Source organism: Lepisosteus platostomus, chromosome 21 (assembly GCF_059453375.1).
Source record: "Lepisosteus platostomus isolate fLepPlt1 chromosome 21, fLepPlt1.hap1, whole genome shotgun sequence".
Classification (NCBI taxonomy): domain Eukaryota; kingdom Metazoa; phylum Chordata; class Actinopteri; order Semionotiformes; family Lepisosteidae; genus Lepisosteus; species Lepisosteus platostomus.
Genome location: NC_142631.1, coordinates 1325057 through 1345954, shown reverse-complemented (window position 1 = coordinate 1345954; position 20898 = coordinate 1325057). Strand labels below are relative to the sequence as shown.

Below are 20898 nucleotides of genomic sequence, written 5' to 3'. Positions count from 1 at the left end.
CTAGTGAATGAGGTGTAGAAAGAGCTAGGGGTCATGTAGGTGGCATTACATTAAAACACACTTAGCAGTGGGAGTTTAAGCACAACAGCTCCTTGAAATGGAGCAGCGAGAATGAAAATCCCTGCACTGATATCCGCACATCTACAGGGACTTCGTGATTTTCTATTTGCATAGAAAAACTGAAAAACTCCACTGCCTATCAAGAATTGTTGATCATGTTGACCATGACTTATTTCTCTATCCAGAATAAATTTGATAGGTTTGAGATCCCAACAAACAAGCTTTTACACTAAACCTTACTCTAAGAATTGATCTCATTTTTGGAATACCAAACCACGTTTTAAAAAATCATCTTAAATGTCTTCCAACAGAGGAGGTGGGTGTCTGATTTTACTGTCAGCTCAATGGCTCAGCAGGCAACACCAGAATGACCGTCCTGACAAGGCTAAGACGTGTTAATGAGGCCACCAGTCACATCACTTTGCTTGGTGTGAACCTGTTTCTAATAAAACGGCATAGCAAAACTTCACTAACACCGTCCGAATTTCTACCAAAGGACCCCTAAGCTACTTGGACACACTGTGTGGCTGTCATCCGCAGCACCACAAATTTCCAAAGCACCCAAAACCCATGAATCTGAGCAGTTTTGGCTGCCTATATACAACACCAAGGCAGCACCAGATCCACTGATAGCAGGGGAGGGAATGTAGAGACACAATGCAGCACTAATGTATGTTTAGCTGTGGCGAAACCAACCAAACAGATGCATGCCTACATCTGAAAGGGAGCATGATCCAAATGATCATTCAGCAAGAACGCCAGCTGAGAGCTCGGAGCATCATTGTTTAGGATAATGGCCAGAGAAGGAGAAACGATTTCAAAACACGTGAATAAGTACCCACAACACCCCTGAACAGAGAGCACACAAAGGACTCGGGACTAGATCATACGGTCATGTACTGGATGGGTCTCATACACTGTGAGAGAAAGCAAAGGAATCTTTTGATGATTAGGATTTTTTGAAGCTGAACTTCTATTGTCCCAATAAAAAAAGGCATATAGTCCCATTACTCACCGATCACGCAGACGACACTGCCCCCCTGGGGGCGCCATCGGCATGGATTGCAAAATGGACACGCAAGAGGTGCCAGGTGCCGCGTAATGAAATAGCAAGCCCTTGAACAAACCCTCATTAAAATTTTCTGCCAGAAACTGAATCCCTTTATCACCCTGAAATGGCAAAAAGGGAATTACATATAAGGAGTTTATTAGTGTGGAAAGTAGGATAGTCGGAATACCGTGTTTTCCGGGACTTGCAAGTCATTCCACCAAACGCCAAGTTGTAAGTAACTGCATAATTGTGGGGCCAAAACTCAATTTACACTGTCTAAGGGGAACACTAGAATAAATTAAATCTTGAAGTCTATATGGAGAGTCCAGATTTTCTTCACATGAATGCCAAAATACAGGAGTTTCAGGATAAAACCAAACAACAGTGACTGCAAAACAAAGGAGCAGAAATAAAATGTAAAGTCCGGCTGAGCTAAGATCCCCACAGATCTTTCGCACTGCAGAACGGAACACCGTGTACACAGCCACTTCCTTTCCCTGAGAATCTGGAAAGCAGAGCATGCAATCTATCCCAATACCACAACAGGAGGTCCTGATGGCCTCTAACACCCGTACCCCCCCCCCCTTAAAATTACAAAAACATGACCAAGAAATAATGGTAAGGAACAAAATAAAATAATAAAAGAATACACTTCTGGTCAGCAACCATCATGGAAACAGATGGAAAGACACTCCTCCAGAAAAAACACTAGCAGGCACATTGGTGAAGGAACGGTCTACAGCAGTTGCCTCATCTCCAAAACTGCAAGCTTGTCTTTCTTTTAATTACCTTCCTCAACTGTAGCTCAAGTCGAGACAACACGTTTTAATGCAAACTCAGGAATGGCAGGACCAGATCCTCTGGGATGTGCAGAGCCAGCCCGGGGACTGAGAACAGGAGGGCTCTTATGCAGCTCGGAAATGCGGAGTCATGGCTGCACTTCAGCCTTGACTGCACTGGCTGCACTGTGCTACTGTGCTACACAACAGTCCCCAACCAAACAGTTCCCCAGCCTGCTTCAGTAGCTGTAGTGAACACTTTTGCTACTAGAAAATTGAGAAAAGAGATTTCAGAGCATTTTCCCATGGTCACAGAACTGTAATACTTCACTCTAGCTAAGCATCAACAGATTCACAATATGGCAATACAACACATATGCGATGACCAATACAGTATCAGTGTAATTTTCTGGTTCTCCTAAAGCAGGGCTGTACATTCTTTTTTTTAGGTCTCTTTAAGTTAGCACCACCTGAAGAGCTGGGAGAAGCTGTTTAGCTGGTCCAGTTATGCCAGTAACCAGCTAAAGCAAGAGCTGAATGTGAATGAGAACCCACAGACACACCAGCCCTTCCAGACTATGACTGGACAGTCAGAGAAATAAAAAATGTCAGTCCTCATACTTCAAAGGGAATGTTAGATAAATACAAGAACTTCAAACCAACATTTCATTCCAAGCAGGATTATAAGAATCATCTCCTGTGCTTAAAATACATGTCAACATGATAGAATGTGAAGTAAATCAATATTGTTGGTCCCCAGATCTCATATTCTTCATAAATAACAAAAATACTTCCTAGAACGCCAACAGTGGCTCTTATCCAGTCCCTCACTTAGCTCATATTTTGTCAGAAGACTTTGCAGAATGAGGTATCATAACTTTTCCTCAATTCTCTGACTTTGAAATTTTTACTGTTAAGGGAATAATGTTACTGTAAAAGGCCACAAAATAATATTACTACATTGGAGATTTCAATGACATTATCCAAGAGACACTAAGACCTTTGCTCTTTTTGGGTTGCTTACATTCAAAGATATGAATATAAAGCATCACTATGGAAATCAATTACATGTAAGTTACTGTTACCTTGCATAATTATTTGATTTATCCTGTGTATGAATTTACACACTAAACCATAATCATGCCATCTTTTTTTTCAGCCTTAGATTAATAAAAAAAGAGAAATTTCCTGTTGGCTCCCTAAAGCAAAACAAATCAAATCTTTAAAATAATTGACAGGCATGAGCATGTGGTACACAAATAGCAAGAAATCTTAAAATGAAAGACGTATTCTTTCTTTGGTATTTTATCTAGGTGATCATGTACAGGCCAAGGGTTTGCCTATGGGAACGAATGTCACAGCTTACATACTATGTAATTGTCCATTGGGATACTGGGAAAGCAAGTGAAAAACACTTTTTCCACCTGCAAAGTTTCTGTGGGCCAACAAATCATGTTTTGCACTATTGTCTCAGTGCTTCAGTGTTCCTGGTCAGATTCCATGTTCTCCCCATGTTCTCACAGATTTTCTCTAAGTCCTCAGGGTGTCATCCCACAGACATGCTGGCTGGGTTTGAGCAGACCCTCTAAGTTGCCTCCGTCTCTGTGGCCCTGAGATGGAGCAACAGAGTGGCCATATGCTGTCAAACCCACTGTGTATACTGGTTTTCCAGGGTAGCATCTGACCTTCACCGGGATAAGCAACTTACAGTTGATGAAAGGAATGCAATATTGCAGCGCAATTTTACAGAGGAATAAAATACTTTACAGAATCTTTTTTTGTACCATGTGTACTATAATTTTAATTAGGTCCCTTATAGCATGAGCCCCTGTAAATACAGTAAAGAAAAACCCCTTCATCTTTGTTTAGATTGGTATCTTAATCACACCACAGCACTCCAGGGGGTGAGAATTAACCCAGAGGAATAATAAGCATCTGGTAGCGATTCAGCACTACCAAGACCAATCATGCAGTAGGAAAGAAAAGTTACTCTATTTTTGCAAGCATTAACTATCTGCATAATGGAACTCAGATGTGCATAAGTGATATGCAGAACAGCTTTACAGCACATGAAAAATGATTTAAGCATAATGAGCGTCCCTTGTTTAAGCTTTTTTTCTTAAACCACACTTATTCATAACCCGCTCAGAACTCAATGCTTCCAACTGAAACAAATTAAAAGGCTAAAGCTGGACAAAATGAGTTTTGCGCTTTAGTGCAAGTTCCGATACAGACCCAGATATTTATAACAGCAGTCTGTCCCACGCTTTTCTGCGTCTCTCGCCTCAACTCCTCTGCCCTGGGGGACTCTTTTGAGATCACTAGTGAAATCTTAAGGTCCTCCCGGGTGAATATGGGCTGTAGCAATGCTGCATCATCTCGATGATCAAAAGGATCATCTCATAGGAAGGCAAAGAAGCACAAATGCACTTAACGTGGCTAAACTTACTCACGTGGATTACAGTACAATTCAATGCACCCGCATGAGGGTTTCATGTTTCTGAAAGTGATGACTTCAGGTGCGGTTCACAATGCAAACTGTGAAAAGCAGATATTCTGGCGCTTTCCTGTGCCACTGGGAAAGCTCTGTGCTCACACACAGCGGGACAGTCTCTCAGAGTACACCACATTCCAGACCAGGGCGGAGACCTTCTGCATTGAGAGCCAGTGGAGGGAAACATCAGATGTCTTGGCACTGCTAGGCTCCATAATGAATGTCTGGGTACGGCTGGATGGTGGATTGGGCCTGACTCTGTGCTCATCGGTGGCCGGCAGCTCATTCTCTTGGACAGACCAGTTAATCTGCACTGCAATCCACCATGAGGTGCTGTGGGTTCAGGTCCACCTGGGAGAAGAACGCCAGTCTCTCGCCCTGCACCACTAACAGCTGGTACCGCACGCTCCCACCCTCGGCTTTTACCAGCTGTTTGCACCCTCAACCTCTGCATGTGCCAGCTCGCAAACACCAGGGCTGGGAGCACCGGTCCAGCCACCGTGTCATGAAAGACAGATGTCATTTCCCACCAGTGTGTCCCACGCTAAGGAACACCAAATGAATAAATCACCTTTCTGGTAAAAATGGCTGCGTTTCATTAATGTTTCTATGACGCAACCTCAGTAAACTTGGGTTTCTCCATATAGGCAGCCCTATAAAATGTCACTGAGTTTTTATTTAAGAACATGATCATAAGTTACAACGTTACAACGACAGGAGGCCATTTGACAGGACCCAATTCATCCAACGATCTCATCCAGCTGTTTCTTAAAACCGATACCCTGGCTTCCATGACATGGCTGGAAAGCTTGCTCCACACCCCCACAACCTTTTAACTGCAGTGGCAGATGTTATCAGTTCTAAAAGCACTTTCCTGTAGCTGCCAGGACAGTTGTAGTTTTCCCTTTGGCGGAGGTTTCATTGCCACTCCATCGCTGATGGACAGCGCTTTAAAGCCCAGCGGGTCTGCTTCAGAACATGAGAATTAACTGAATCCCCAACACCAGAGTCAGCTGGTTCTGCGCCACATTCATGATGAATTGCACAACGGATGATGTGATTCTGATCAACAATGTCCCAGAAGCCAACAGCGTAACCGTGGATACGGACTGTGTGCTGAGGGGGCTGGTAGCCATTACATCATCCACCCAGTTCTGAAGAAGCGAGAAGGACTCTTCTTGAGACAGGTTCAAGTAAATATGTATTTAAAAAAAGACATTTTCAGTATAAACAGTCCCCAGCAGTCAACATAAAACTTCAAGAGATTTGGCGCAATGGAATTTTATTTTAATATATGTTTCTCCTTGGATAAATACTTGTCTGTAAAAAAAAAAAAGTAAATCTCCTACAATGTTCCAAAGTGCAAATACAGTCGCCAGAGACAGAAGCTGCTGCTATTTTGTCTTCATCCATATGATTGTTTTCATTATTCATCACCTACCCATCCAGACAAACATGTCTTAATTTTTCTACAGCCGGGCACAGAGATCCCTGCCGAGGAGCCAGTCTGAGGTCTCCAAATATCAACAGAAGGCTAGGGCAAATACTTCTTAATCCCCAGGGATTGATTTTAAAAATGATGACATCATGCCCTTTTCCTCTTCTGCAAGCACATAAGAGTCTTTCAGTTCTCATATATGACAAATCTGCTGTTCATGTTCAATACTGACTTCTCTTGTGTACGGTATATCAGTGTTTCCCAACAGCACCCCAAACCAACGGTCTCCACTACAGGTTTTCAAAGGCCAGAGCTCTGCTAATTTATCTTAGCAGAGGTGAGCAAGAATCCTTAGAAGCGAGAATAAATTATAGCATTTTCGGCTAATCTCCATTTAATCCACATCCGAACATGTTCCCACAGTTCCTTTCATAGGCTTACACACCGCTTCCTTGCCCTGTAAAATGACACATCGTGCTCTCTGCTCACTGGTTGACAGACAGCCTCACACAAGACCTCATTCCACAAATATCCATTTATTACAAAAAAGATCTAAGACCAGAGATCACTATTCCTTCAGCACATCTAACAGTGGCTGCAATCTGATAAATCACCTAATTAAATCAGTAAAACTTTAGTCCACCTCCTAATGGACAGTGACCCTGTCCCAATCTCACTGCTCCATGACTCACAGCCTTCATGGTACAACAGTATGAATAGTCCTCTTAACTTTATAAGCCCTGTAGATCTTAATGAAGAAGCCTTGTGATTGCGTTCCATAACTGGAAAAGCAGTCAAAGAGACCCCTCTTACATAATGTAATGTAGATATCACTAAGAACCTATAAGAACCAAAAGGGTAAAAGAGCATATTAGGTTTTTGAGGGCCTTACCCCTACTGGGACGTTGCTTGTAACATAGCAGCTCCAACACAGAGACCTTCCCGTGAAGGGAAATCTTTGAAAATCCCTTCTGCAAAAGTTTAATATTTAAATATTAAGTTTTAAACATAAAAGCAAAAGGCTCTCTATTTAAATTGGGGATATAAAAGAGTTGAAAATGAACTTATGATGAATAACGTTGTTATTCCAGTTTCTGCTACCCTATGGTAAATCCCAGTCCTAAAGAAAGAGCTCTTTCCAGTCCATGGATTACCCTCCACGACTGCACACACTGAACGACCCCACAGTAGCGCCACCACTGCAGGAAACCCCCTCACAGTACATCTGCCAATACCTGAGGCCGGACAGACATTGTGTGTTTGGCTGCGATTCACTTCCCCTCTCCTGCCGTCTTTGAGAAACATATTCTAAACAGTGAGGTCACCACTCTGGTCTTTCAGAGGAAAACTCTCAAAGGCGTCCTTTTTTTCTGTCTTAGAAAAGGGGGGGGCAGCTTTGCTTTCAGGGCTCGTCCAGAAAAGGGGCCTGTGTCGGTGCGCAGCACGCCCACACCCCGATGGGCTGAATTAGCACTTGAGCCGAGAACCACCAGGCGCCACGCAGCGCCAAGCAAGAACGCAGAGCTCGGCAGCTTTTCCACACGACCGGAAGAAAAAGGTCTTTGTGTGGCTTCGTATCCAGATGCATCTGAAGAATGAAAAACGATGCTTATTATGGTAATGAAATCGAAATATTCCATCTGCTAATCATTCCAATAAGAATTCTATCTATACTGTTCAATCGTATGCTTTCGCCTAAAAGTGATATACACAGACAATTTCAGATACATAGTTAATATATTTGGAAATCTGTATTAAATCTCTCATAGATTTTTCATAGCCTTTTTACTGTGATCTTGTGCACTAGACTTGTTTTATTCTGGGTATCTGATAACTGTGTACATTATTCTGTACTTCACACTGTGAGGGATTAAGACAAATGACCTCTCTCTCTCTCTTAAGAGCAGATGAGGTTAAGGACCCATTGAGATCCAATTTCTAGTGCTATAAGGGGGGAAAAACCACTCAGGCAGTTCATAACACAAGATGTCACCTATTTATCAGGCTACCCTTGGGGCTGCGGTAACTTGAGATGGGTGTCAAGAGGCTGGGAGGGACATGAGACCCCACTATTTATACAAAGTCGGGGGGGGGGGGGGTTGGGTGAGTGCATGGTGCGAAGGATGGATGTTTTCCGTTGGACACAAAGTGCATGCCATGAGGGTAAAGAAAGCCTGTGAATATTCCCGAGGCGGGATATTTAAATACCCACATGATCCGGCACGTTAATCCACCCTGAAGTAGCATATTGTTGTCCGAGTCCCCAAGGAACCCAGGGAAAAAAAACTATCTGACCTCTGACCTCCAGACATGCTACACTCCATTAGCACTGAAGTTGACAGCTGGGGGTCAAACACTGAGCGTCTGGCATTCTTATACATTAACATCGACATTTTATTTACTTTTCCATGTGTGGTTTCATTTGCTGCACATGAAACGTCAGCAGTACAAGGCAGGGAGACACAGCTGACAGACTCCTGGTCTGCAATGAAAAGGCCCAGTCTTGCAGAGGGGGGGAATTGTTGGTTGCCTGAGGTCTGACGAGTGTGACTGCTTGTATATTGAAGTGAAAAATCTAGATTTAACACAAAAGCATAAGAACAGGGCCCAACACTTCATGCGCAGGAGATACAGTAGCTTTGATCCTAATGAAACATAACGTCATTACAAAACTAAGCTGACTTTAAAAAAAAAAAACACGACTGAAGCCTATGGGTACTATAGAGTGCCAGGGGCTTTGATAGGGTGCTGAAACAACACTTCAAGCTTAAAAGAAGAACATGTTGCCTCAGGATTATCTGATAGTGTTCCAGGGTTACAGGCTTCTGCATTTGAGACAGCAGCACTGTTCAGTGAGGGAGAAAAAAGCAAAGTTACTCACAAGCCTGGCAATGTCTGCTGGAGAAATAATAAGTGGACACAAGTGCCTCGTTCACTTATCAGTGGCAATTTAGATGCCATTAGCCTGCCTAATACACTGTAACTCACCAGCCACAATTCTCAGACAGTTTACACAGACTGGAAAAGTTCACAGGAAAATAAGGGGGAGCAAGGACCTCAGCTCTGCAGTTTGTAACCCCTCAGGTCGGGTTCTGAAATAATGGAAAGTATGACATCAGCTCGGCATTCTTAAACCCCATTAAAACCAGCTCTCCGATTATGAGCTGGTCCATAAAATTGTCAAAAGCAGACAAAACTCAGAATTTATGCGGCTGCGCTACTGTGCGAGAGAGCTGCTGCTGAGTGATCCCGTAGACTTCTTCTTTTCGACTTTTTCATTCAGCCTCAGAAGATGAAATCAGCAAACCAGGGCTGTACAATTCGAGCTCATAGCTATTGTGTAGCTGAGAAAATATCTCCAATGTACTTTCTGTACCATCTGGATCTAAAACACTGAAAGGAGAATTTTTCCTAACAGTTGTAACATTAAGGATATAATTTCACAATCAAACTCTTTCATAGTGATTTTACACAGCATTAACCAACCCGCAGAGCTAATATGGCTTGGAGAATGTTGACAGCACCATTAATTTGACTTAATTCTGCATCTGAAACACATTACTGAGGGCAAACCAACCTTTAGAAAAGTCATTATTAATGAAAACTAATGCTTCAGGAAGGAACAAAGAATCATTGATACTGAAATGACGTTGCTAAGTGGCGCATAGACATAAGAATTTTGACATTATGTATTTTTCAAGTAATTGTGCTTGCAGTACAATAGCGAACAATTTCTTTTTCTTACTCCTCATCGCCAGTGCTAGCTGTAAAGTGTTGAGTGAGGCTGTAGGTGGACTTAACTGCCTTCCATGAAGCACCTAAGCCGTCTCCCCCAGAACAGGGGATAAAAAGATAGTTAAATGCCAGCGTAGCACATAAACAGCTCAATTTATCTTTTGTGCAAGATGACAGTAAATTAAAATAACAAGCTTCAAGATCCAAGACAATGCAGACTTTATTCCAGGTCAGATAAGAGGCCATTGCAATCAAAAGAGGTTTTTTTTTTTTACTATGAACAGTTTTTCAATGTTAGTAATTACAGGGCTTACACAGACACTTTGGAAAGATCTCTTTAATGTTGCTGGAGTGACATCATATGAACATATTCCGAGCAACAGCTCCTTCGGGCTACAGGTTTCGACAAAATTAGACTTTCCATAAAAGTCTTAAAGAAAATTCAAGACTGAGCAAACACCTGGCAGATGATGTTTAATGAAGACAAGTGCAGGGTTTTACCTGCTGATAGCAAAACCTTATCAACTAAAATGGTAGACACTGAGATAGAGGAGGCGATCTTTGAAAAAGACTTAGGTGTTTACACTAACATCTCTTAAAGCATCTCGATAATGTTGGGAGGCAATTAAAAAGTCAATTAAAATGAGGACAGTTAAAAGTATAAAATTAAAATCAAGAGATGATATGATACAAACCGTATAATGCAGCAGCAAGGCCTCGCAATGTTAAGAGTGGAAAGCTGTGTCCTTGTGCACTGGCTGCAAAGGAAGAAACAAAGTTTCATTCCACACTGAAAACAGGAAGAAGAAACAACACCTGAAGAAGGCTCAACAGCAAAAACGCAGAACTAACCTGTACTTGTTCCTCATTTATAGTACTGTGCACAATTTTGGTCAGTACATCACAGAACATAAATGACTGTTCTGGAACCAGTCCAGAGGAGAATAAACAGCTATATTCCATAACCTAATGGAATGTCCCCCACTGACCAGGCTGAAGGAACTGAACCTTTCACGTCATGAACAGAGTCGATCGCGATGGAACCTGACCGAAGTAGTCAAGATACTCAAAAGGCACTGAAGTCAACATAACAGACTCCTTCAGAATAAACAGTGAAGACAGAAACCCGAGGACACAAGTGGCATCTAACTGGAAGGGTTTCTAAAACTGAGAACAGGAAGCACTCGTTCACAGAAAAGGGTTGTGGGAGTATAAAACAAGCACCCAGCCTTGATGCTGAAGCTCATACCCCAGCCAAGCTGGATGAGATAGGATCAATCAGCTAGTAATGATCAAACAGGCTCAATAGCCTGAAGACTAGTAGCAACCTAGCCTGGCCTAACCACCTCAGAGGGGGGACAGTGCAAGTCTTAAGCCGAGTTTAAAAGTCTGCATTTGACAGCACCAACCAGACTGCTTTTAATTAAGTCAAACAAAATTGATCCAAAAGTGATGTAAGGGCTGGAATGCTTTAACCAGAGGGTGAAGCATATCTGACTAAATTACACATTGGCTACACTGTTTAGTCTGTAAGATACCCAGAGCATTAGTGCAGTTACAAATTCATAAAACAGACAACAGTAAGAAGCAGAATGCTGTTGACACCGGTGAGGTCATATTCATCCAGCAGATACAGATGAGCTTAGTCACCCTTCACTGTCCCATTAATAGCAAAACCCTGGGGGGTAAATCAGTGAGTCAGTGGGGAATCCAGCAACAGGAGGGAACAGTCCAAACTCCCTGTGTCCTTAACATCTGTCCTAAAGCAGGGAGAGCATTTATCAGATCAGGGAGGTGTAATCAAGAGAATCAGGTTTACTTAATAAGGGGTAATAGGTTACACTCATTTAGTTTTAAAAATTATGGAAAAGCACTCAGAAGCCTCCCCCACAACCACAATGAAATGAGGTAACCAGCACACCAGCAGAGACAAAGCACAGGTGCATCTGAGACTTAAAAAGTCAGAGGCACTATTACTTACAAAAATTAGCTGAGGGAGTCTGGAACAAACCAGCATGTCTTGCTGTTGAAAGCCAATCACTGGTATCCTTCAGAAAACAGCCTGATGTAATTCTTGGGACACAACTCTTTGACCAAGATGTGCCAAATGGCCTCCTCTCATGTCTATCTTTTTTTTGTTTTCCTGTACTGCAATTTTTCAACTGATCTAGAGGCCTCAGCTATTATTAATGCAGTGTGCAGCAATATCAGTGCAGTGTAAAGAGATTGGTCTAAGTCACCCAATGCACTTAACAACTGTAGTGTTTTTAATATACTTTACCTCTTTGCAGATCACAATAATATACCTGCAGGCTTCACATAACCATGTATGTGGCTGTATACTTCAACATTCTTATAATGGTATACTTTAGGTTAAGGTACCTAACCACAGGACTCCACAAAGCAACATCTCAGGTTAGAAAGTAATCAGAGGTCAAAGGTGAGTCATGCCACATGATGAAGGACAGGAGGGTTACTGACTTCAGCTCAACTTGTGAAAACCTTATGGTTCTTGCTTTAGCCTATTAAGGTGAAATGGGAGGGTAGATACAGAAAACCAAGGTGCACTCTAGAGCGTGGCTAGTGCGTACCAGGTTGGTCAGGCGCTTATAAAGAAGTTCTTCTTGACTTGGTGGAACAGAGACAGGGGGATACAGAGCACCTCTGTACGAATCTGCAGCCTAACCTCATAAGTCATGCTGTCTGACTCTGGACACTTAGTGGTATGAGACCACAAGTAGAGTACAAACAGCCATACTGTCAGGCCACCCTCTTTTGTGCATTTGTTCAGTGCAATGGTCCACACCCATCATTCCTGGAGGACTGGTAGCGTGTAGTGGGTGGAAGATCAGAAAGATATGACTGGGAACTGGTGACATGGCCCCTACCTGTTTTGAGGCAGCTGCACATTGGTGATATGTTAATATGTTTAAAAAAAAATAAAAGAAAGATATGATACATGTCTGAGCCAGGTGCATGTCACTAGGTGCTTAGTCCGACAGAGGACTACAGTGAGCCGAGGCCTGTCCCTGCGGGAAATGGGCTGGATACACCCTGAATGGGATTCCAGTCTAATGGAAGAAATGATTTTATATCGCAGTGTTTGGATATCAGTTGACTAGACAGGCTTTCTTTTACAGCACTTATGGGTGGATCTGTCTTCAACTTTCTAGATTGGACCTACTCTGTAAAGACAAAACAGGACAGACACCATTTCTCATTACCTTCCTCTGCTGCCTCCATGGTGTTTTGTTTTAACTACTTAGGGAACTTTTTATTAAAGCCAGGCCCCAGGTTTCTGTGAACTTTCAGAAATGTTCAATAAAATAAAAATCATAAAATAACAGGTTAATACCGAGGACGTCTGAAGTCAACCATTGTAAGCAGAGAGAATACTGACCCTATTTAGCAATTCTGAGAGACCAGCTATCACAGTTGGCAAAATCTCCTCGGAAGCTTTTTAAAAGAAAAAAAAGGTTTTTCTCTGGGAAAAAACAACTTTGATTTATGATTGGAAAATCTGTCACTAATACCCCCCCAGAAAAAAATCCAGCACTTAAAAATGAAACTGTTTACCTTAACAAGATCTTTTACAAGTCTGCCTGGGACACACTTCATATCCCACAAAATTAATCAAACTGTCTGAAAGGTTGTGAACAGATCCTACATGAGTAAAAGAATGAGCAACAAAGTGAGAGAGCTGCTGCAGCGCATAGCCAAGGCATGTGGTTTTACAATTAAGTGTACGGCACCGAGCAAGATAAACCAACTCTCTCACTTGAGCACCTATTTCTGCAGGAGGCTTCAAAGTAGCCTTTTTGTGCCATTAAGGATTTCCAGCATTTTCACTGTACATGGCAGTGAATGGCAGCAATGTGTAGGATTTAACAGAGCTACTAAAAAAAAAACGAAGCGAGTACTGGAAAATCAAAGCTGAGCGCTACAGGTCACCAGGGGTTAACCTGGGGTTATTCCTCTGATGTCATCTGGAAGCTATGCGTTTCCCTAAATTTAACAGTCTAGCCGCCCCCCCCCACACACACTCCTCTCCCCCGACCCCCCAGGAACCACAACTCGCATTAATGTATATTCATGTTACACGGCTGCGACTTTGCTAAGTTACATAACAGACATAAATAACGGCTCCAGGTTTGGAGCAAAGAGACGACACATTAACACTCCCAACTGGAGTGCCCCACCGCGTGGATTAAAAATGATGGCGAGAGAGGGAAGTAAATGGAAAGGAGGTAGCCCACGTGTTCTGTGGGTATTTCTTGTGAAAACACTCGTAAATTCCAAAACAAAATGGATGTCTGGGCCTCATTACAACTTGAAATCTGATACAGGGAATAAAACAGACATGGGGCTCCTGTACACCATTTCATAATCTAAAATGACCTCCACAAGTACCTGAATGTGCATGGACCAGCGTTCACTGAATATTCATTCTCAGATATTAGTTTCTGACCCGCCATCAAGCATGTATACTCAGGTGCTCTCATCACTTTGGTTACACAGATGGGCACCGTGCATCCGCTTTTCAGACAAGCACGCCTGACTATGGGCGTCTGAAGGCTGCATTAATGCTTTAGCAACTGTTTAACTCATCGGTCATGCCAATAAGCTCTACGAACTGAAACAGGGAAACGTCCAGGCGAGGCGTTAAATTAATGATGATTGAGTGAGTCACCTGCAGAAATCGATAAAACCACGGCTCGCTGGGCTGTTATCTCTTTCTGAAAAGGTGTCGCTAGGAGAGAAACTTGCTTTACAGGACCAGCTAAATACTAGCGACCCGCCAACTTATGCACAACAACGCCATCATAAAACCAACGACCACGATAAAAACTGCAGGATACATCGAAGGTAACAGACTACGAACAAAACAACTGCCACCTGCATCATTCCTGAAAGACATCGAGACGGGACTTCAATGGTTGTTAAATCACACATCAGCTCTCGTAAGGAGACGTTAGGAGACGTTGCGACTGTTTGTGGCTCCGGTATAGGACTGCTGGATCTAGCTATACCAACCGACACACCTACGTATCTCTCTCTATATGTACACGTCTTTTATATTGATTATAAGGTTAGGTAGTGTAGCGCAGATATTTGCCGAAAGGTACGCTTTTGGAAAGCAAGAGCAAAGAAATAGTTTGTCACACCACGGCATGTTTTTACAGTATTGCGTTTATATAAATGCAAACAGCATTACTTAACAAGCCAAATACTACTAAATCATAGAGATCCGTACAAGCCGCCAAGGGTGAGTCGTCACGGGAAAAGTTAAAGCGTGAAACCGGGGCCACCAGACCTCCGCTTAACTTCACTCGGCTCACACGTCTGAGGTAATTTTATTCAGCTTTGAGGAAAACCCAAGTCTTAAAATGAGCAGGACGCTTCTGCTCGACCCTGGTCGCCCTAACCGGCGGGAAACGGGGAGAGTGTACGGTACCTCGCCTCAGGCCGCCGCCGCCGCCCTCGCTTTCCTGCCGGCGGGTTCCGTTGGCGCAGCCGCCGGGCCCGGCCTGTCCCGGCTGAAGGGCCGAAAGCGACGGGGGGAAACGACAAAACCGAGCCTCCTCTGGCGCCCCGTTGGCCTCGGCTCAGCCGCCCCGGAACATGCCCGCGATGAGGGCCGTGTGAGCGCGGCAGGTGCGGCGGCCATGTCTTCTCGGTCTTCTCGGCGTCTCCTCCGCCGGGACGGACAAAACAGACCGGAACCGGGGAGGCCCGCCAGCAAAGATGCCGTCCAGGTCGCTGGGGTGGGAGCCCTGGCCGCCCGGTTCCGAGGACAAAGTCGTTTGTAGGCCTGTAGCGGGCGGCGAAAGCAAACCGATAACCGGCTCGGACGCTCTCGAGCTGCGGCGCTCGCGGCTGGTTTGCCGCCAAAGGGTACGCGCATGCGCGGTGAACGCGGCGCCTGTAAGAACGTTACTGCACATTTGCAGGTTGAGTCCAGTTTTATTTGTCATCTGCACAGGTGCACTGAAGTGTTTATTCGCATGCGTGCTCCAATACATCAAGACATCAAGGAAACACCACCAACATAAGCTCAGAACAGCAGCGGCAACAAGTTAAATAACTTTCATACATAACATAATGAATAACATACAACTTAATAAAAACATCAGCGTCAGCCAGTTATCTGATTATTTAAGCGAAACGTTTCAAGAGAAGGTTTAATGCAGACCGGTTGGGAACGCTCACACGTGAATTGGAGCGTCATTGTTGAGAAATACGTTCAAAGGGATGCGATTTTTGCGTCATACCGCATACTGTACTTTTGCCATAGGACAAAGTTATGACATAGCAACCTACTAATCCAAAGAAAAACGTAGTACAATTAGTGGTAAGTGCCAAAGTTATTTATGAGAAATGAGGAAGCAAGCAGGCCCGGGTGCTACTCCGAACCGTGTACAGAGGATTGTTTTGAAAGCAAAATCGCCGTACAGTGTCGCCCGCCCCAGAGCGGAAGATGAAGAGCCCCCGACAGGATGTGACGTACTTCTACCGTAAAGGCAAAGATCCGTGAGAAAAAACGTGCGATTTCAGATGCATCACGATTGCAGACACCGTATGGTGTGACCTGAGTGAAAAACGCTTCATGGGAATAGGTTGTAAAAACGATCGTCTTAACAGAACACCAGTCTACTCCAACAGACTGCAATAAACTCACAAAATCGCTGACGTGCCTGATTAAAAATTAAAGACCAGGGGCATTCACATTAACACATTTTACAAGTGATTTGTCTTCGTGTACATGACGAGTGCGGCGGCGCCTACGTGCTGAACGCAGCGCAATTCCGCTTTTCCCTGCAATTAGACCAACCAATCGGAGTGCTGTCAGGGACTGGGGAAAACCCCTTCTCGGCGTAAACTAAAATAATGAACAAAATAATCTGTAGACCTCGTTTCTTTTTTCTCTCAGAGAACAACATCAGCATTATCTCTCGGGGGAGCGATCCGCCTTTGCCATGTGAAGACTGTCCTGTCCGCCCCCACCTGTCTCGGCCGCGTCTGGACCTCCGCCGGCCCCACCGGCTGCCCTCACTCCGCTTTCCGTTCTGTAACTCCTCAGGAATGTCCTTTTCCCCCCTTTAATGGCAATTTCTAATAAAAAAAAACCTCAAACACAAGGAGAAAGGGGCGCAATTATCTTTTTTTTTTCCCTGTTCAGCAGCAATGAAAGACGCATTTAGTGCAAAAGCCAATTATGCAGCTCATATGACGCGATGAAATCCTTCGGGGGGAAAAAAGTCTTTTCCGGGAGGAAGGATATTTTTAAATCTGATGTTGTGAATGAAGCTGCTTTGTGTGTGTGATTTTGAGGCAATACAACTTTTTAAGTAAGAATGACTATTGCATACGAGTATGTTTATGTTTGTATGGTAAAAGCACGTGAGAGGTCTGGCTTTAAAAGTTCGAGTTTTAGCAGAAAGGTAGACAGTGAAGTCGGACAGAGAGCCATCTCACCCGCAAGGCCAGCCAGGGAGCTGTGAGCAGGACGTTCTAACAAAAATCAACAGATATTTTATATTCTCCAAAAGAAATATATAGTACAAACAATAGAAAATGAAACATTTATGTTTTATATATTTATGAATGCTGTCAGACATCAGTTGAATCCACATCTGGTGAGAAGTACCAACATCATAAAACGGCTTTTAATACATAATAATCAAAACCATATTTCTGCTTCTTTTCACTTTCTTGAATGTGGCTTTTTTCCCTGGACTGCAGATGTTCTGCGAAACTCTTAATTTAGATCTCCCTGCAGCTCCACGTCAGCGGTCCTCGTCCGGCAGGAACACGCTGCCTTTTCTCTGGGAAAGACGACGGGAGACACCTACAAGGAAAACAGAGCGTCTGCACACAACCCCGAACACAACCCTGAAAACAACACTGAAAACAACCCTAACACAACCCTGCACACAATCCTGAACTCATCCCTAACACAACCTGAACACAACCCTGAACACAACCCTAATACAACCCTGCACACAATCCTGAACTCATCCCTGAACACAACCCTGAACACAGCTGTGCAGGGGTGAGCCCAGGGCTCCAGACAGCACAGGCTCAGACACAAGTACTGGCATGTCAGCAAAAAAAGAATGAATGAACAAACTCTACATGTCATTCGACAGCAAAGTCTGGTGCACGTCCATTCCTCCTGGCGAATGACAGCTCAGACAATGAAAGTTGCCAATTCTTACATGTGCCGTTCTAGAGCTGTGGATGTACGGGACATAGGAACACACCTACTGCGTGTACTCATGCACAGGATCCGAGCCGGGACACTGTTGTGTGTTGTGCGTAATTAACTGAGACCTTCCCCAGCCTGTCTGGATGTCAGACTTGGCCCAATGGCTCTCAGGCCCAGAGCCTTGTGGGTTTGCAGCTCCGGCTCTGTGAGACACCCTTTCGTCTCCTTCCAGTGCTGTATTCATCGCGTCTCCAGAGGGGGCAGACGGCACATCAACATTCCCCGTCTCTCTCTCGCTCATGGGGAGAGAAATCTGATAGCCGAGGGCACCGAGGCTCGTGCTAGAGCAAAGAAGGCTTCCCCTCGTTTTGTGTTTCTACTGTATGTGCTTTCCTTATTTTCATTAACAAGCAGAGACAGCGGCTCTGAGGGGCCCTGCCCCTGCTGCAGACAGACACGCACACTGACATTCACGGAGCCAGGCTCTGGGGCTGCCTCATGGGTCTTATTCATCCCTTCAGCGGCACTAGAAGGAAAGGGGAGGTGGCAGCCTCTTAGAGAGAGTGGGTCCGAGGTCACTCTCCTGCTCCACCAAGCTCAATCCAGCTTCCTCGTTTCCCTCTGCATCTGCTTTTTAGCTCAGGTCAGAGAGCCTGATTACAGCACAGCGCCCCTATTCTCCAAGCTTTGTTTTAAAGTACTGGTGTCCCCTAAGACATAAAGGCAAGTCTGCTGTCCTTGGCTGACTGTGCATCAGTGAACACCTTCACTTACTGTACCTGCATGTCTTACACTTCTCAAGACCAGCACAGTACTTCTCCATATGTCCCCATCGTCTGGGTCAGGTGTGTTTTAAGGTTCTTTCTTTGTGCTGGGAAGCATAGATGAGATTTTCAGACACATGAAAAGGCAACTGAATTCAAAAGATATAATGATTTAGGAACTCAGAACTGACATGGTTGCAGAAATTATTCCCTTCCCTTTTCCTGTCTGTGAATGACAAGTGTGTCTGGCTTTCACGGGCAAGAAAGCCCTGCTGCACAGGCCAGCGTGATTAATTGAAATAATCCTGTGATTCAATCACAGGCTGTACCGTGCAGAACCGCAAAGCAAACAGCCAGACTGGAAATATGAAATCACATTTTTACCTCTGTCGAGATTTCCTTCTGTGTTTGGAGTCTTATGCACCTGACAGACGCAATGCAGACCCCCGTCTCAGCACTTAAAACAGCCCACCTCCAAGCTTTCTCCTCCCAGTGTGGGTTCCCAAAGCCTGGAAGCAGCATGTAGGAATTCAGGTGCTAATGTGTCTTGTCTAATGTGGGCTGCCCAGCACCACCAGGACATTCCCAGGCCTTCTTGTGTTTGGCATCAAAGCTGCTGACCTCAGAGCCCTCCTACGCTTTCATGTCCTTGCCTTTATGGCTCTGGTCATCCTCAAGGCCCTCCCGGGAGGTCAGGTGTTTCAAATCTGAAGGCAGGGGGCCAGAAATCTGATACCCGTGCGCGTGGCATTACAGCGCTCCAACGGGCGAGACAGACCAGGGGAGGGAGCCGTTCTGCCTAAAGGAAGAGCAAAACCAGTGGCCTCACTGAGCCTCTGGGTCTTCCACTCCATCCCCACCGCCAGACGCACGGCGAAAGCCCGAGTCACATTTAGTTCCACTCCTCGCTGCTTGCAGAACCCAGGTCTTCTTCTCAAACGATTCTTGAGGTGTTCGGTGGTACTTTCTTCCTCGGCACAAGCCTTCTTTGAGCCTTGACCGAGTTGCGAATTTAACTGCCACAGCCACATTCACCAGGCGGAGACTGAAGACAGAGGAGAGTCGCGCTGCACAGGCTCTGTCCACAGTCTTTTCATTGGACTCCCCCAAAAGTTTGGCACCCGATGTGAGTTTTAAGGAGGCAGGAAAGGGGGTGTCCAGAGATGTACTTGAGGTTGGTTGGCTCCCAAGCTGTGGAAATCTTGTTTGTCACAGGATAACTACCGTATTGACACCAAGGAAGCAGTGCTATAAAATCAAGCCACCAAGCTTACAATGAATAAGTGTTAAAGATGTTATTTCTACATGTGACATTCCGAAGGCACAAATACCCAGGTGACAAGGATACTACTAAAATATGCCTGAGGTGTTTCACAGTACGGCTGAAGACAGAGGGGGTCAGACCTGCCCTGGCCCTGCTCCCCCTGGCGTTGCCCACGTGCCCTGGCAGCTCCAGAGAGGCAGCTGTGCCCCCGCTGGTGGGGCCACCTCCCTCAGCTCGGCCAGCTGCCCATCCAGGAATCCCCCCGCTGGGAGAGAAGGGGTTTTCTCCAGCTCGGAAGCACAAACCGCTGCTTGGAGAGCCCCTTGGGGTGACCGGCGCCTGACCTCTGTCCACCTGATCCCTGAACACAACAGAGGCTGCTGCTGGCTGGATTGACTCTTGCCCCCCCATGACTCTGAATGGGACCACGAGGTTAGGAAGTGGATGGGTGGGACAGTAATTGAGTTTTACATTGGACACTGGTCTGATCTGTCATCCTGTTTATCCTCAGCGCAGTGTGTGTACTGTACTTCTGTGGCTTTCTGCAGCCCCAAGTCCGAATTTGCTCAAGCATTCCAGAAGCATCTCACATCTTTTCAGAAATAACCCAGAAGTGGAGAGAACTGCGCCAGAGAAGGAAGCATAGCTGAGAGGAGAACTTTTCAGGGCAAAGAAAAAAAAAACAACTTTTGGCCACCTCCCAGGCAGGACCCGAGAGCCCGTTCAAACCGCCTGCGATGATTCGGATCTGGGTTTAAAAGGGAAAGCTGCCTTTCTTAAATGACGCGACTGTTCAAGAATGGCATGGTGCTTGGATTGCACACAAGATCCTTCCAGACTGTTCCCCATTACCGTGGTGAACGATGGCAAAACCCAGCACTGCATTTAATTACAAGCCTGGGTAAAACCCGAGTGCAGCCACTACTCAAGCCCAGCATGACATCAGCTGGCTCTCAGAGCGAGGGACATGCCCAGCCCCTGTGACAGAGAGCTGGCAGGAGACCCCACTCTCTAGCTGGTGCTCTGACCCGGAGCACAGCAGGGGGACTCCTACCTGCCTGCTGGACGCCTGGCGGGCAGAGGACAGTGGCCCAGCCTGGAGCT

The 20898-nt window shown here is 45.0% G+C and overlaps 1 protein-coding gene across 6 annotated transcripts in view; it reads right to left on the bottom strand.

The window, feature by feature from the left end:
* Positions 1 to 15451, bottom strand: part of LOC148643810 (tenascin-like) — a 139568-nt gene extending 124117 nt beyond the window's left edge. For 5 of the 6 annotated variants that reach the window (XM_088614943.1, XM_088614942.1, XM_088614946.1 and 2 more), the window contains exon 1: positions 15013 to 15451. The gene's annotated coding sequence lies outside the window, so the exon portion shown is untranslated. The remainder of the gene's footprint in view (positions 1 to 15012) is intronic. The other variant, XM_088614950.1, reaches the window with a different exon arrangement.
* Between the last annotated feature and the right edge of the window lie 5447 nt (positions 15452 to 20898).